The sequence below is a fragment of the Saimiri boliviensis genome, chromosome 8 (assembly GCF_048565385.1).
Source record: "Saimiri boliviensis isolate mSaiBol1 chromosome 8, mSaiBol1.pri, whole genome shotgun sequence".
Taxonomy (NCBI): domain Eukaryota; kingdom Metazoa; phylum Chordata; class Mammalia; order Primates; family Cebidae; genus Saimiri; species Saimiri boliviensis.
Genome location: NC_133456.1, coordinates 61441585 through 61457267, shown reverse-complemented (window position 1 = coordinate 61457267; position 15683 = coordinate 61441585). Strand labels below are relative to the sequence as shown.

Genomic DNA, 15683 nt, shown 5'->3' with positions numbered 1-15683 from the left:
GCAGGACAGAGCAGGACAGGGAGAAATGTCCTCACGCTGCTCAGAATGGTGGGCAATTGAAAATTTATGGAATTTTCCATTTAATATTTACAGACCCTGGTTGACTATGAGTAACTGAGACCTTGGAAAGCAAAACGGTGGGTAAAAGTGGGCCCTACTTTATCATAGTATATGATACTGTATGTTACCAATCCGTCTCCCCAGCAGTGCCTTCTTTGGTATTTATGTATTGTTCTGTTAGTTACTGATACTGGTATTTCCCCTCCTCTGGCAAAAGGAACAAGAGAAGCTAGTGACCCAGGAAAGAGTCTCTTTGTCTGCCCACTTTTCGCCTGCCCTTGTGTTAGTCCATGTATGTTAAATCTCAAACACAGGCTTTTTTTTTTTTTTTTCTTGGCCTGTATGGATTCTGTTTTGGCATACAATTTGGAAAGGAATCCTTGAGTTATTTCTTGACAAAATTCTGTTTAAAAAAAAAAAGAAGAGACCAGTGTGGCTTTATCTCATAAGTTCAGATGTGTGGGAGATGAAAGAATTTTGGTGTTCACAATATTCTAATATTTTCCTTTATATTCTGATAGACAAAAACTGGAAATTCTGAGGAAAATGTGATCTTCAGTAGCAAGAAAGCATTTGTGCATTGCATTCATAAGGTAACAATTATTACTGTAACGTGAAAAATAATGTCTTCATGTTACCAGCTCAAAAGATGTTCTTAATTTCAAAACAGCTTCTTAAAACAAAGTTGTTTTTTTAAGTTGCATTACTTTCCAGTGTCAACATGAGCCAAGAAACCTTATACCAGGCATATTAGCTGATATGTTCTAAAGGGTGATAGTATAGTTGTTAAATAATTACCCATGTTGGGAAAAAGATCTAGTTTCAAATTCTGGTTTAGCTACTTAGGAACTCTGTGACCTTGGGGGAGTTATATAATATTTTAAGCCTCAGTTTTCTCATCTGATGATGGGGATGAAAAAGCACTTACCTCATGATAGGAGCTGAAAATTTTATAGTTTATCAAATGCCATTGGTTGAATGTGATTATGTAAAAATAGTTCTTAGCGTAGCACAAGGCACATCAAAGTAATATTTCCTTTACATGATATTTATATACCTGATTAAATAAAAAATATCTCCAAGAATTGTTTTGCTGAATATCTAAGCTGGAGTTAAATCTTAGAGGACTCTTTTTTTTTTTTTTTTTTTTTTTTTATTTTGTTTTTTTTTTTTTGAGATGGAGTTTCGCTCTTGTTACCCAGGCTGGAGTGCAATGGCGCGATCTCGGCTCACCGCAACCTCCGCCTCCTGGGTTCAGGCAATTCTCCTGCCTCAGCCTCCTGAGTAGCTGGGATTACAGGCACGAGCCACCATGCCCAGCTAATTTTTTGTATTTTTAGTAGAGACGGGGTTTCACCATGTTGACCAGGATGGTCTCGATCTCTCGACCTCGTGATCCACCCGCCTCGGCCTCCCAAAGTGCTGGGATTACAGGCTTGAGCCACTGCGCCCGGCCTGAGGACTCTTAATTCTAGGGGTCAGTAGTGCTTTAAACATCCATTTTACCTTTCTGTATTTTTAATATTCAGTTTAAAACAATTTTCCCTTATGCAAAGAGGCAGTAATGCATGAAGTTCACATGTATGTCAGACTTTGGGTACCTTCGCATCAGTGAGTTTTTGTGGGCCACTGAACTCTCTTAAATTTGCTTAAACCAGGGAAACATTGACTCACACGTTTTAACACCTTAACATCAGTTCAGTTGTACTTGCTCACCCAGTCTCCATTTAGTTTTTTTCTCGTTTTTATTAATTTTGAGAATAAAAAAAAGATGAAGAATCTATTTTGCATTTTGCTCACTTTTGAGTTTCTGTAGGTTTAAAAAAAAATGAATACATATGATAGGTGTAATTGTGATAATTCTTTGTCTTCACTTCTTATATACCCTCACCTTTTTTCAATTTCTTGCATCAGTTTCTACATCTGGAGAATGCACATGATATGTAAAAATCATACTCCAACTGCATGGTTCTCAGATTCTGTCTGTCAGGTGAAAGGGGACCACGGTGTGATGCCACTGAGGGGTTAAAAGGAAAAGGCTAAGAGGAAGTTAAACGAAAAACTGATTTACCTAAAGCTGAAAATTGAAGCTGATGGTGGTGTTTTCTTGAGCCCTCTTTTGGGGCAAAGCAAATTCTAGGCATAATTGGCTTCTTAAGCTATTTTGAATTTATATGGCCACAATTTCCAATTTGGTATTTCTACTAAATGAATAAGCCAGAATTTGAAACCAGATCTTTGTTCTCATCTTCAGTGATTACTTAACAATATATACTACCATTGCTTCAGAATGTACTAGCCAATCAGTAACACTGGTAATTTTAAGATACATTTTTAAAGACACAAGCCTAAACTGTAAGTACTGAGGCAAACACATCATTGGCATATTCTCTGTAAATGAACTCAGTGGAGACAGAGAAGTATTTATCCCATTCCATGAATAACAAACTGTTTCAGTACAGTAGTTTTTGGGAATTCAGCCATATCATTTAGCTGCTTCTCGGCCTTACTTTACCTTTCTGTAAGATGGGATTAATCTTAACTCAGTGGTTTGTGAGGATCATATAATGGAATGGAGGTGAAATGGTTCAGCAATACTTTGTTACATATTATGGCCCATCATTGACATTTGATGTAATATTTAAAATAAATGCTTATGGGGATTTATTTCACTTCTCTTAAATTTGCTCAGTGGGCAAAGACAGTATTGACCTTTGCCGGTTCTTTGGATGGTTCTTCAGCATTTGAAAGTCAGAAATTTTAGTTTGCACCCCATGAATCTTACATCAGAACCCCAAATCATGTCCCTTTATGTCTCTATCCCTACCATAATACAGAATTAGCCTCCTTTGAAACCGTACAATTTTTGAAAAATACTCATTTTAAAGGTTAACACCCTAGTTGCACCATATAATGAAAGCAGTAAGGCAGATTTTACAAACCCCTCTTTCCTGCTGGGGAACCATCTGATTTTGTAAAAGTCATGATGTCTAGCTTTGTTTATATCAACAGCTAGAGCAGGGATTTCTTCATCCTTGTCTTTTAATGACATTGTTATTATTTCCAAGTGTGAAATTGGAGTATTTGACTTGGAGAAACCATTTCATTTCCTCAACGTGTTTCAGTCTAGAATGTCTCTTGTACTCTTTATTCTTTACTTGGGGATACATCCAAGTTCTCAGATACGGAACATTTAGGACTTAATTTGAGAATGTTAAGCTGAGAATTCACTTGGAGTTACCTTTCGGTTACCCTTCTAGAGTTTACGTCTCCTAAGGTAAGGTATGCTATACAAAATTATAAAAAATGAAAACAAAAAAAATGTGTATATTACATCATTAAAAAACACCAAAATCATATACCATTTCTTTCTCATATCACACTGTTCAGTCTGTCAGAATTCCAGCTGTTTCTTTACTCAGGCCAATTTGTTGTATCTTCCTCTAAATTTATCTGAGTCGAAGAATTAAGAGAGGAATCCCTTGGGGTTTTCTTCTCAGATGTGAAACCAGATCTTTGTTCTCATCTTTGGTGATGACTTAACAATGTATACTACCATTGCTTTTGAATGTACTAGCCAGTATCACTGGTGGTAATTTTAAGATACATTCTTTAAGACACAAGTCTGAACTGTAAGTACTAAGGCAAACACATCATTGGCATATTCTCTGTAAATGAACAAGCTGTGAGAACCCTTGTCCAGTTCTCTACTTTACTAAATCAGAAGCTCTTTTCTGTTTTTTTCCTCTCCCCTCCCACCCTCCCCACTATGAATGAATTTAGAGGTAACTACTTTTCTACTGATCGGGTAACAGATTTTTTTCTCTTCTTAGTCTTACAGCAGTTCGTTTAATTTACTTTTGCATTTAACTCTTGATGTGGCTGGAGATTTTCGAGAGTAGATTAGCAAGGAGATGCATTTTGCTATAGAGTGAAAGGCCATGTAGTCTTCTTATTCAAGATGCTAACATTTGGGTCTGGAAGTGGCTTGTAGATACAGGAAGGAATGAGAATAAAAGAGTAGCGCAGACAGCTTTCATACTGTTGCCTCTGTCTTCAGAGAGTACCAGGAACTTTGCAGCTATTTTATTTGCACATCATGTGTTCAGTGTTTCCAGCTATTTAAAATTGACAGGCAGTAATGGTACTCTCAGGTTATGATATGCCTGGACAGGTAAGTTACTTGGATAGTTGCACAATAATTATTTTTCATTTTTTTGCTACCTGTAATAGTTTTGGGGTTCAGATACTTCTAGAATTCATTTTCTGACAGGTGGTGGTTTTGGATTTTTGTTTTGTTTTGTTTTTTTTGTTTTTGATGAGACAAGAGTCTTGCCCTTGTCACCCAGGCTGGAGTGCAGTGACGTGGTCGTGGCTCACTGCAACCTCCACCTCCCAGGTTCAAGCAATTCTCCTGCTTCAGCTTCCAGAGTAGCTGGGATTACAGGTGTGCACCACCACTGTATTTTTAGTAGAGATGGAGTTTGACTTTGTTGGCCAGGCTGGCCTTGAACTCCTGACCTCAAGTGATCTGCCTGCCTCAGCCTCCGAAAGTGCTGGGATTACAGGTGTGATCTACTGCGCTGGGCCCAGATGTAGGTTTTATATAATGCAAATTCTAAATAAATTACTTCCACAAGAGACTCTTGTCTTAATCGCAGATGTACAAAAATAATTCTGTGTTTCAGTAGAAGTTACTCCATTATATACCCTTTATGGATGCACCCTGCTGAGAACACAGTCTAGAAATGGATGTCAACCAAGGGAGATTCATTCATTCCATACGTTTTCTAATTTCAAAAAATGTACACCGTCAATATTTTTTCTTAATTGAACAGTTTGTTGAACAGACGGGTGCTTTAATTATGGTGGTCTAAATTTACACACATTGCAGTGGTATTTTGCTACATTAATTACCTTACTTGTCAAGAGTAACAGGTAATTACTACATCAACTCACCCTCCTGCAGTATGTAGAAACAGAACTTTATTTGAAAAGTTACAACAAACCCCATTGTATAGCCACCCCACACCTTTGTCTTTGCTGGAAGAAGACAGTTGTCACAGAATTTGTTTGATCATTAGCAGGATAGAGGTGAATTCACCCTTTCCTTTGTGTCTGTCCACCTAAAATGCGTGTCCAGAAACATTCATAGACTCAAAGAGCCTGTGGACTAGCTGGAAACTTTGAGATGATTGAGTTCATTCAACCTTCTCCTGATAACATGTTTCAGAGAGGGAGCATGACTTTTCCAAAGCCACCAAGGAGCAAATTAATGTCCAAACCAGGATTGGCACCAGTTTCACCTCACTGTGCTGCTTTCTGTGAAGCTTAGTGCATTTTAATGACTTTTTTTTATAATTATAGAAAAATCATTTGGTATAGTATACTTTGAATATTCATTCACTTCATCCTCCTCATTTGAACTTCTAACCAATGCTTTGGCTGCCTTACAAAGAGTATTTATCCTATATTCTGCTGAACTGCCAGGTACAACTCATGTCATTTGGTTTTCTCTCCAGTGTACTAGTGTCAGCTTTTATGACAAGTTGTGTTAAAATTCTACTTTAACATCTTTTTTTTTTTTTTTTTCTTTTTGTAAAGGCGAATATTTTGGAGCATATAGGATGCTCTTAGCAAAATCATGCAGCATTAACTCTCCTGGTTGCCATGGCATAGAAAGAAAAGATTTTGTCAGCTTTTAGGTGTGGTACGGAATATACACAATGACATAATATGAGTGTACTGTCTTAAAAGGCTTTGTCCCCTTTTTAGTCAAACACCTGTGACAAAATTACGAACTGTGGTTAACATCGAATACTTACAAGTGGTTTTTCAGAGTCGCCCATGGTAGAGGAGCTCAGTGTGCAGACAATTTCAGTACCTACTTTTCTTCTTGCACCTGGCACTGGGAGTGAGTGACATTAAAAAGAAGTTCAAAAAATCAACAGTTCAGGATCCCACCTTGCAGACGTTATCGGAGATGGCTTGTAGAGGACAGGGTGGGCTTCTCAAGGGTTGTTTGCGACATGTGACGGAGAATCTCTTCCAGTCCTCAATCCACTTCAATTTCTGATGCCTGAATTCCAAGCCTAGATGCATCATTTCTGTAACTGATCTTGTTGTGTGCATTTGCAAATCACTTTGGCATTTGTAACTTGTTACATTATAGCTTCGAGTGATGAAGTTTTTCTTTTTTCTTCGCTTTTTTAGTCAATGGAAGGCTAGCATGGTGTATTTAGATTTAGTACTTCATCCGTTCAACACATATCTGCGGAGTGCCTGCTGAGTACCTGCTGTGTGACAGTCACTGTGCTGATGGTGGCAGGGGGAGGAGAGCATAGCAAGGCAGGAAACAGACCTTTGCCCTCAGCTTCTTTCTGTTAGAGGGCAAACTCTGTGAGAGCCCCCCCAGGGCTCTGCTCTCCTGGAATTTGTCCTCTAGTAGAAAGAAACCGAGAGCACAAGTGAAACAAAGGAACAAGATATCTACGCGGAATGGGAGTTCGCACAGGAGACAGTAGAAAGCACAGACCTTGGGAAGGCCACTTACATTGTCTGGCCAGGGAAGGCCTCTTGGAAAAGGTGGCTTTCTGTTTAAGACCTAAAGAATGATCCTCCTGTGCAAGGAGCCAGGGGAAGAACCTTTCAGGCAGAGGATGAAGGAGCGCTAAGCCTCAGAGTTAGGAATAAGCTTAGTGTGGTGTGGGGGCAGGAAGGCCAGTGTGGCTCTAGGTGGTTATTAGAGACGGAGGTGTGGAGTGAAGATGGTGTGGAAAGGCTGGGGGTCAGCAGGACCCTGAATACCGGGGTTTTGTTCTCTGCCACCTAGGCTGGAGTGCACTGATGCAATTGTAGCTCCCGGCAGCTTCAAACTCCTGAGCTCAGGTTATCCTCCCACCTCAGCCTCCCAAGCAGCTAGGACAGCAAGTGGGTGTGCCACCACGCCTGACTCATTAAAAAAAAAATTTATAGTGATGGGATCTTGCCGTGTTACCCAGGCTGGTCTCGAACTCCTGGCTTGAAGCGATCCTCCCGCCTCAGCCTCAAAAACTATTGGCGTAACAGGCCTGAGTCACCGGAGCCAGCCTGGATTTTGTTCTGAAATGGATGCAAAGCAGTTGGAGGCAGTGACTTCTGATTCAGGTGTGACAACAAACCACATGGACTGGGGAAGGGATTGCAGTTTCTTGTGTTCTTGAGAGCGGGCTTCCTTTGGAGAGAGGTTGAGATTCTGGCTCCCTGAGGTTGCTCGGGGAATCCTGGAAGATGCCACACCTGAGACACACTCAGCTGACCCTGGTGAAGGGAGAAGACCCCTTTCTAACTGGCAATGAGATGCAGCTGTGCAGCAGCACGAGGTTGGAAGCATAGTGCTTTAGAGCACCGTGCGTCCTCCAAGTGTGGCGCCTGAACCAGCAGCAGCGGCAGCACCTGAGAACTTGTTAGAAATTGAAGTTCTCTGGCCTCACTGCAGCCATCGTGAATCAGACACTCTGGGGTTGGGGGCCAGGCACAGTGGCCCACGCTTGTAATCCCAATACTTTGGGAGGCCGAGGTGGATGGATCATCTGAGATCAGGAGTTTGAGACCAGCCTGGCCAACATGGTGAAACTCTGTCTCTGCTACGAAAATTAGCTGGGTATCATGCCATGCACCTGTAATCCCAGCCACTCGGGAGGCTGAGGCAGGAGAATTGCTTGAACCTGGGAGGTGGAGGTTGTCCTGAGCTGAGATTGCGCCCTTACGCTCCAGCCTGGGCTACAGAGTGAGAATCCATCTCAAACAAACAAAAAAGAAACTTTAGACGTGGGACCCAGCATTCTGCTTGTAAGAAGACCTTCAAGTGATTCTCATGAGCACGTAAGTTTGAGAAGCCTATTAGAGGGTGTTAGTGGCAGAAAAGACTTGGGACTTCTACAAATGCAGTAGTCTCATAAGAAGGTAAGACAGACACAGTAAAGGACTATAGCTGAGCAGGAAGGGGCTACAGCTAAGTGATGCCCAGTGCCGGTCAGAACCTGGGTCTTGTGACCCTGTTCTAGTGCCCTTTCCTCAAGGGTTGATGGAGTGAAAGAATAAACAAAACTAACTTTGTTTTGTAAAGGATAATTACATATTTATAAAGGAGGAGTGGGGTGGATATTTAAGGACAAGTGCGATGGTTTGTGAACTCAGGCGACCTCGTTTCTCGTGCTACTATTTTCTCAGATAATTTAGAAAAGCAGTGTCAGTGTGAATAACTCGCTCCTTTCTCCCTGTCGCTGGTAGAAAAACAAGTGTTTTTGTGTTAGGTTACACCATTGAGACACTTAGCAGAGTGTAATAGCATTCTTTTATTTCTGTATTACTCAATCGGTTTGGCCTTGTTTTGGCTTTGGAAGTCCTGACACTCCCAAGTTATGTTTTTAGTGTCATGGAAGAAGGCAGAAGATTGATGATTTTCAGGCCTGGCGTTTGTGCTTGCTCCTATCTGTTTTGGCCACAGCACTGTCAGAACATCCTGGGATCATTTCCCTCGACCTACACCCAGTCCTCTCCACCTGGCTAACACCCACTGACTTCTCATTTAATGGCCTGTGGGTCATCTCTTCCACAAAATCTTCTCTGACCCCTTGAGCTTAGGTAACCTCTGTGTGCATCTGCTGGTGTTTCCTGGTACTCTGTGGCTTCCAGGAGGTCTGAAACCTCATTTGTCTCAAGTTCAAGCTATAATGCACTTCAAATACAGTGTCTGGCATGTGGTGGTACTGAGAGAGTCCCTGTCCCGTGTATGCTTTCCCTGTGAGTTGATTCATTATACTCTATGGTTGATCCTTGGAAGACATAGTGGTGTGGTGGGTTCTCTCTAAAAGGGGGTTGCACTGGATATTAAGATATGGTCCCGGCCAGGCACAGTGGCTCACGCCTGTAATCCCAGCACTTTGGCAGGCTGAGGCGGGTGGATCACAAGGTCAGGAGTTCAAAACCAGCCTGACCAATATGGTGAAGCCCTGTCTCTACTAAAAATATGAAAATTAGTTGGACACGATGGCGTGTACCTGTAGTCCCAGCTACTCGGGAAGCTGAGGCAGGAGAATCGCTTGAACCGGGGAGTCGGAGGTTGCAGTGAGCCAAGATCATGCCACTACACTCCAGCCTGGACAACAGAGTGAGACTCGACACCGCCCCCTCAAAACAAAGACATGATCCCATGGGGTCAGGATGGGAGAAGTGGAGACAGAGCCAGAAAAATGTGTTTATTTTAGGAAGATCTTAATGAGGGCAGAAATAAGTATGTTATTTGTGGTAGATCCTAATGAAGTATACACTTACAATGTGTTGTGTTAGCTGCTGCGACTAACACACAGATTTTGGTAGCTTTACCTAATAAGGTATATGTTGTCCTCCGTTCATGTCTGTTGAACCTCCTCCGTCTTGTTCTTGCCGTGGGATCTCAGCTGTTGTGGGGAAGAGGAACTGAGGGCACAGTTGGCCTGCCATCATGGGCTTAGAAGTGCCCCTTGCTTCTGCTCACATTCCAGAGCTCACTTGACCGGAAATCAGTGACATGGTCCTGACAGGTGTAAATGCCAGTGAAATTGGGATTGGACTTGGAAATATCGCTTCCCTACGTACCCAGGATGAAGACAGTGCCGTGAAAATTACTTATCATGTGACAGTCCCAAACAATATATTACTTTGGTTTTAGCTATTGGGGTTTGATAGAAATAAAGCACACCTCCTGTTTTTGTAGCCTGTTCATATATTAGTACCCTTTTTCTCCCAGAGACTAAGGAGAGTGATGACCCGCAGTGGTTCTTAACTTTTGTATGTCTTGAAGAGGATGCCTTTCCTTTAAATCCCAGCTAAGGCCAGGCACGGTGGCTTGCGCCTGTAATCCCAGCACTTTGAGAGGCCAAAGCAGGTGAATAACTTGAGGTCAGGGAATTTGAGTCCAGCCTGGCCAACGTGGTGAAACCTCATCTCTACTAAAAATATAAAAATTAGCCTAGTATGGTGGCAGGTGCCTGTAATCCCAGCTACTCGGGAGGCTGAGGCAGGAGGATCGTTTGAACCTGAGAGGCGGAGTTTGCAGTGAGCTGAGATCGTGCCACTGTACTCCAGCCTGGGAAACAGAGTGAAACTCGCATCTCCAAAAAAAAAAAAAAAAAAAAAAATTCTTCTGCTCCTGGAATTGACAACTCTGGGAAAAAGAGTTTGATGGTATTGCAGAGGACTAACTAGTCCATTACCACTAGCCATCATTATGGGCTTGCAGAGGACTGGTGGACAAATTCTTATTTAAAAAGAAAATTGAAGTTGCTTTTAAGATTTGCGTTTTCTGTTTACTAATCTCGCTTATTTTCATCCAGAAAATGATATGGAAAGTTACCCATGATATATTCCGTGGGGGAAAACATATAATAGAGTGTTTATGATGCACTGTTTTTTATTGTTGTTTTGGAGTTTTCTTAGGGGAAGATACGCTCTTTTCCTCACTGTCGTGCTCACCATTGTGGTTCTCAGGATAGGAGCTGAAATCTTCCATCTAATCTTCAATATCCATCCCTGCCAGCCTTCCAGCCCAGTATGAAGACTCAGTGAGAAGCTTGTAGTGGAGACAGATAGTTAAGCAGGAGGTTAGAGAGGTCAACAGGGGTCAGATCATACATGACCTTGTAAACCATGGGAATACTTTTGGTTCCTGTCCTGACACTACTGGCAAGCCATTGAGAGAATGCGAACAGGGAGTGAATGCAAAGTGAGAGAGAGGGAGTGTGTGTGTGTATGTTTCTGTATATGTGTGAGAGAGACACTGATGAATGATGATCACAGTTATTGTGGGTTTTTCGGCTATGGGGAAAGAGCCTCTGCTGGAGAGAGTAGGTGCAAAGGCTGTGCGGTACCCTTCTCCCAGCTGACAGGAGAGGTCTCCTCCCGCCTTCTGCACAAAAGTTGCATGTCAGTCAGGAGCTCACCATCCCAGCTTCAAAGCAGGCAGTGCATTTGGGGTAAATATTTATGAAATGCTAAGCTTCGTGATCAAGATGTATTTTGTTTTTAATGAGCAAATGACTCAGAATTGTTTGAGGTTATTAAAAGACAAATTATTGTGTGCCATCATGGAAAAAAGGGAAGAGGAGAAAGTATAACTTTGCATCAAGCAGTTTATTTACAGCCATAATCCGCAAGCAATCAACCTCTTTAAACAAAATTATTTAATTTCTTGTAAAGGCTTGAAGTATAAAAATTTAATTTATTTATGGAATCTCATTAAGAGGACTTTAAAAAAGTAAGACGGTCTATTCAGTTGCTTCAAGGAATGTTAATTGAGTGTGTAAGATGCCATAAACATTGTGTTTGGGGCATGAGAGATAACACGAATCTCTGCTCTCAAGACACTTCTAGTCTGGAAGCAAGACAGTCAAAAGCCAGTAATAAATGAGTAGAAAGGTGCAAAATGTTTCTTCTTTTTCTTTTAAGTCTAAACCTTTGTTTCAAACTATGTAGCAGATATTTTGGATATTACTCTGTTTTGGAAAACTCTAGAGAATACAAAAAATTCTTTTTTTTTGAGACGGAGATTCACTCTTGTTACCCAGGCTGGAGTGCAATGGCGCGATCTCGGCTCACCGCAACCTCCGCCTCCTGGGTTCAAGCAATTCTCCTGCCTCAGCCTCCTGAGTAGCTGGGATTACAGGCACGTGCCACCATGCCCAGCTAATTTTTTGTATTTTTAGTAGAGACGGGGTTTCACCATGTTGACCAGGATGGTCTCGATCTCTCGACCTCGTGATCCACCCGCCTCGGCCTCCCAAAGTGCTGGGATTACAGGCTTGAGCCACCGCGCCTGGCCCGAGAATACAAAAGATTCTAAAGAAAAATCCTAACCTTAATCCCATTTCTCTAGGGCAAATACTGTTAATTTTATTTTTTTTCTATTCTTCACTGGCACATATTTTTGCACAACTGAGAAAGGAGGTAGGAGATACAATTGTAGAAAATTGTAGGTACAATTTTCCTGTCTTACTTATTTTATATCGCATTGTAACAAGCATTTGCACATATTTCCCCATTTTAAGTGACTGCAACCTACAAAATATTTCTTTGTCAGACTGGACTATCATTTACTTACTTTTGTTCTGTTTTGATTGACATTTAAGATAAAACAGATTCATGAAATTTACCCATTTTATCTCTCAAATCATCTTGTACACTTAACTGTTACAATAAAACATTAATGGGGAACTGAGGTTTAAAAAAAAAAACAAAAAACCTCTGTATGTATGTTTCTGAGCTTTGCCATCCAAAAGAAAAAAAAAAAAAGTGGACCAAGTCATCATTACAATAATTGTATATCGTTGAGCAAATAGTGGAAGAATAATACATTTGACTCATTGTTCCTGGCATATTCTATCACTGGACATGTAGCTTCTACCCTGAAATTGGTTAACAAAGAACATCCTTTAAATCCAAGAAAGCGGTTTGGTTCTAATTTAGGGAAACTTCATGCCTGATTTTGAAACTTTTAGTGGATGTCATTTCTGTCTCTCTTCCAGTGACATCTGAAATCTACCTATTATTTATTTTGCTTTTTAAAAAAAGGTTCAACATAAGGTCACTTTAAGGTGACTGTCACCTACACTGTCTTAACACAGGGGCTTGAAGAAAACACTGTTTTAACACAGGGGCTTGAAAAAAGCTTCAGCTTTTTCTTTTTTTGTTGTTGCAAGTATTCCTTGGGTTTTTGTTTGGAATGGCATAGGATTCCAGTAAGCTCTCTATGTGGGGGCATGGGCCCTTGGAAAGGTGGCATGACTTAGGGGAAAGAACCAGGCATGGGGTGAGTAGAAGCCGAGCCTGCCAACACTCATCTCTTAACCTTTTGGCAAATTAAGGCAACTACCCTTACCATCAGTAATCCATCCTTGGCAGTCAGATATCCTGAGTGAAAATGCTAGCCAGAGTCTACTTTCCTTTTTTTTTTACGTAGGAAAAATTTTAATGTGTTGTGTGTCAATGTGCAAAACCCCCAATCATTGTTCTGAAGCAGAAGCTGGCAAATCCAGCCCACTGCCAGTTTGTGTAAATAAAGTTTTATTAGAACACAATGACACCCACTTGTTTACGTATGATTACTTTTCTACTATAATACCCGGGTTGTTGCAATAGAGAGCTTGTAGCTCCTAAGTGTAAACTATTCGCTAAGTGTTCCTTTACAGAAAAAAAGTGTTCCTTTCTATTAGTATTTAGAAAAAGTTTGCCAACTCTTTTCTAAAATATGACTAAAAGATAGCAAAATATCATATATATAAATAGCTATGATGTTAAGGATGTAAAAATGTTTAAAACAATTACTCAATAATTAATATGATCTCAACATACATTTGTTTTGTTTAAAATGAGACTTTTTTTTTTTTTTTTAAATCATGAAGAGCAATGAGACATAACTTTGGTGTCTGGGTTTTCAAAACCTCTAGGAAGTTTCTGATATTCTACCAATTACACTGTAATGCAATACTTAACCTTCACACATTTCATTTAAAATGTTATGTTAAATTTGAAGGACATTTTATGATTTTTTTCTTTCACAATAGCAACAGACAAAAAATGTTTTCATTTTGAAATAAAACGTGTTTTCTATAAAGTTTAGATATTGAAAGCCAATTCAACAACATAAAAAGACATTCAACTAGGAAGCTGTCAACTCAATCAATATTCTGTGGCATTTGCTTTTATTTCAGTTATTAGCAGCTCAGTATTCTCATCTGTAAAATGGGAATCAAACTTCCTTACTGGGCTGCATGAAGATTAAGTAAGGAAAGCCATGCCTGACACGTTTTGGGAATACATTAGCTTTTGGTTCCCTTTCCTTTTTCTACCCTTAGCTTAGTTAGAGGAGCAAATAATCCTAAGTATGAAATATTTTCAGAAAATGTTCCAAATTGACAGAGCTGTTTACTTAGGGTTACCTGGAGACTCAAGTAAAAGCTAGGAAGAAACTGGAAAGGTCCGTGTATTTGGGTAAGAGATACTAGCAGCTGTTACCAACATTCCAGAATCTCAAAGGCTTAACTTAGTGCATTTAAATCTTGAGCGCCTCACCATCTAGTGCTGGTTGAGGGGTCAGGAGCAGTGGTAGCTCAGCTCCACGTGGTCTTTCAGGGACCCAGGCAGATTCCATCCCGTGACTCCACTCTCTCCGGGAACTAGGAGTTGTCCACTAATTCCCTGGACCCACAATCCAGGGAAGAAAGCAGGATTTAGGGATGGTGTCAGAGGCTTCAGGATCTGAATGAAAGGAGTGTATACCCACTTCCATCCATTTGGTTAGAATTCAGTTACTAGGCCCCACCCAACTACAAGGGATGCTGGGAAATGCATTCCAGCTGTGTGTTCAGGAAAAAGAAACGGATTTGATGAACGGTTAGCCAGTCTCTGCCACAGACTGACCACATTTTCTTATATTATTTTGGAGGACAAATGCTTACCATACATAAACTGCCCAGAGGTGCTGCTAATCTGAGAACCTGTCTGCAGCAAGTCCCCGGGGAAGGACAGCATTTAGACAGTCGTGCTGGTTTGGAATAGTTTGTCTGGATACTTGTTTAAATATATTTAAAAATTAGCCTGCAATCTGAATCTGCTTCCCACATGTTGTGTGCCATTTAGGCATTTTGGCGTTCTAAAATTACAGATCTATCTCAAAGTGAGTAAGTTTAGAAATACATACTTAAGAAATGTTGCGTGCAGTGACATTTTCCTTCCCAAAGTGATCTACATGAACTCATATTTATTTTGTTGTTTTATAAAATCAGAAGTCATACACAATATTGAGTAGAATTCTTTATTCGTGATGGCAGATAGAACATCTGTTGAAATACTACCACTGCTATTTATTTCGAGTTGCACATTTTACGATGAACTATATCAGAAGCATTTTCAATTTTTAACACCTTTAATAGATCTAAGCACACCTTTTTTTTGAGTTATTCATTTTAAATTGCGATTATATGAATATTTTAGGATTATAATCACCCTAAAATGAAGGACAAAATTTATCATACCAAAATAGAAATTTAATTTAAAGCACAAAGAACTTGATTACAAGGTTTAGTAGACTAGAAACAAGACAAAAGAAGATTTTAAAAAGCACTTTTTAAAAAACCTTAGCCATATGGTTTTGCAATTGATTTGGAAAAAATACAATAGCAATTATTAATGTTTGTGAAGATCTTACTATAGACTAATCAAAGATCAAACTTTTGTAAGGTTCAAAAACCACATTTAAGCAAATTTTGGTCATTTTCTGAAAAAAAAAAAAAAAAAAAAAAAAAACACACACACACACACACAAAACTAAGTTTAAATATCTTCATTCAGGCTGGGCATGGTGGCTCATGCCTGTAGTCCCAGCACTTTGGGAAACCAAGGCAGGTGGTTTGCTTGAGGCCAGGAGTTTGAGCCCAGCCTGGGCATCACAATGAGACACTATCTGTACAAAAAAGACAAAAATTAGCCAGACATAGTGACACCTGCCTGTAGTTTCAGCTACTTGGGAGGCTGAGGTGAGAGGATGACTTCAGCCCGGGAGGTTGAGGCTGCAGTTGGCTGAGATCATGCCACTGTACTCCAGCGTG

The 15683-nt window shown here is 40.4% G+C and overlaps 1 protein-coding gene across 2 annotated transcripts in view; it reads left to right on the top strand.

Moving 5' to 3' along the window:
• Positions 1 to 581: 581 nt before the first annotated feature.
• FOXP1 (forkhead box P1) overlaps positions 582 to 15683 on the top strand; it is a 432878-nt gene continuing 417776 nt past the window's right edge. For both annotated transcript variants that reach the window (XM_074404548.1, XM_010350106.3), the window contains exon 1: positions 582 to 653. The gene's annotated coding sequence lies outside the window, so the exon portion shown is untranslated. The remainder of the gene's footprint in view (positions 654 to 15683) is intronic.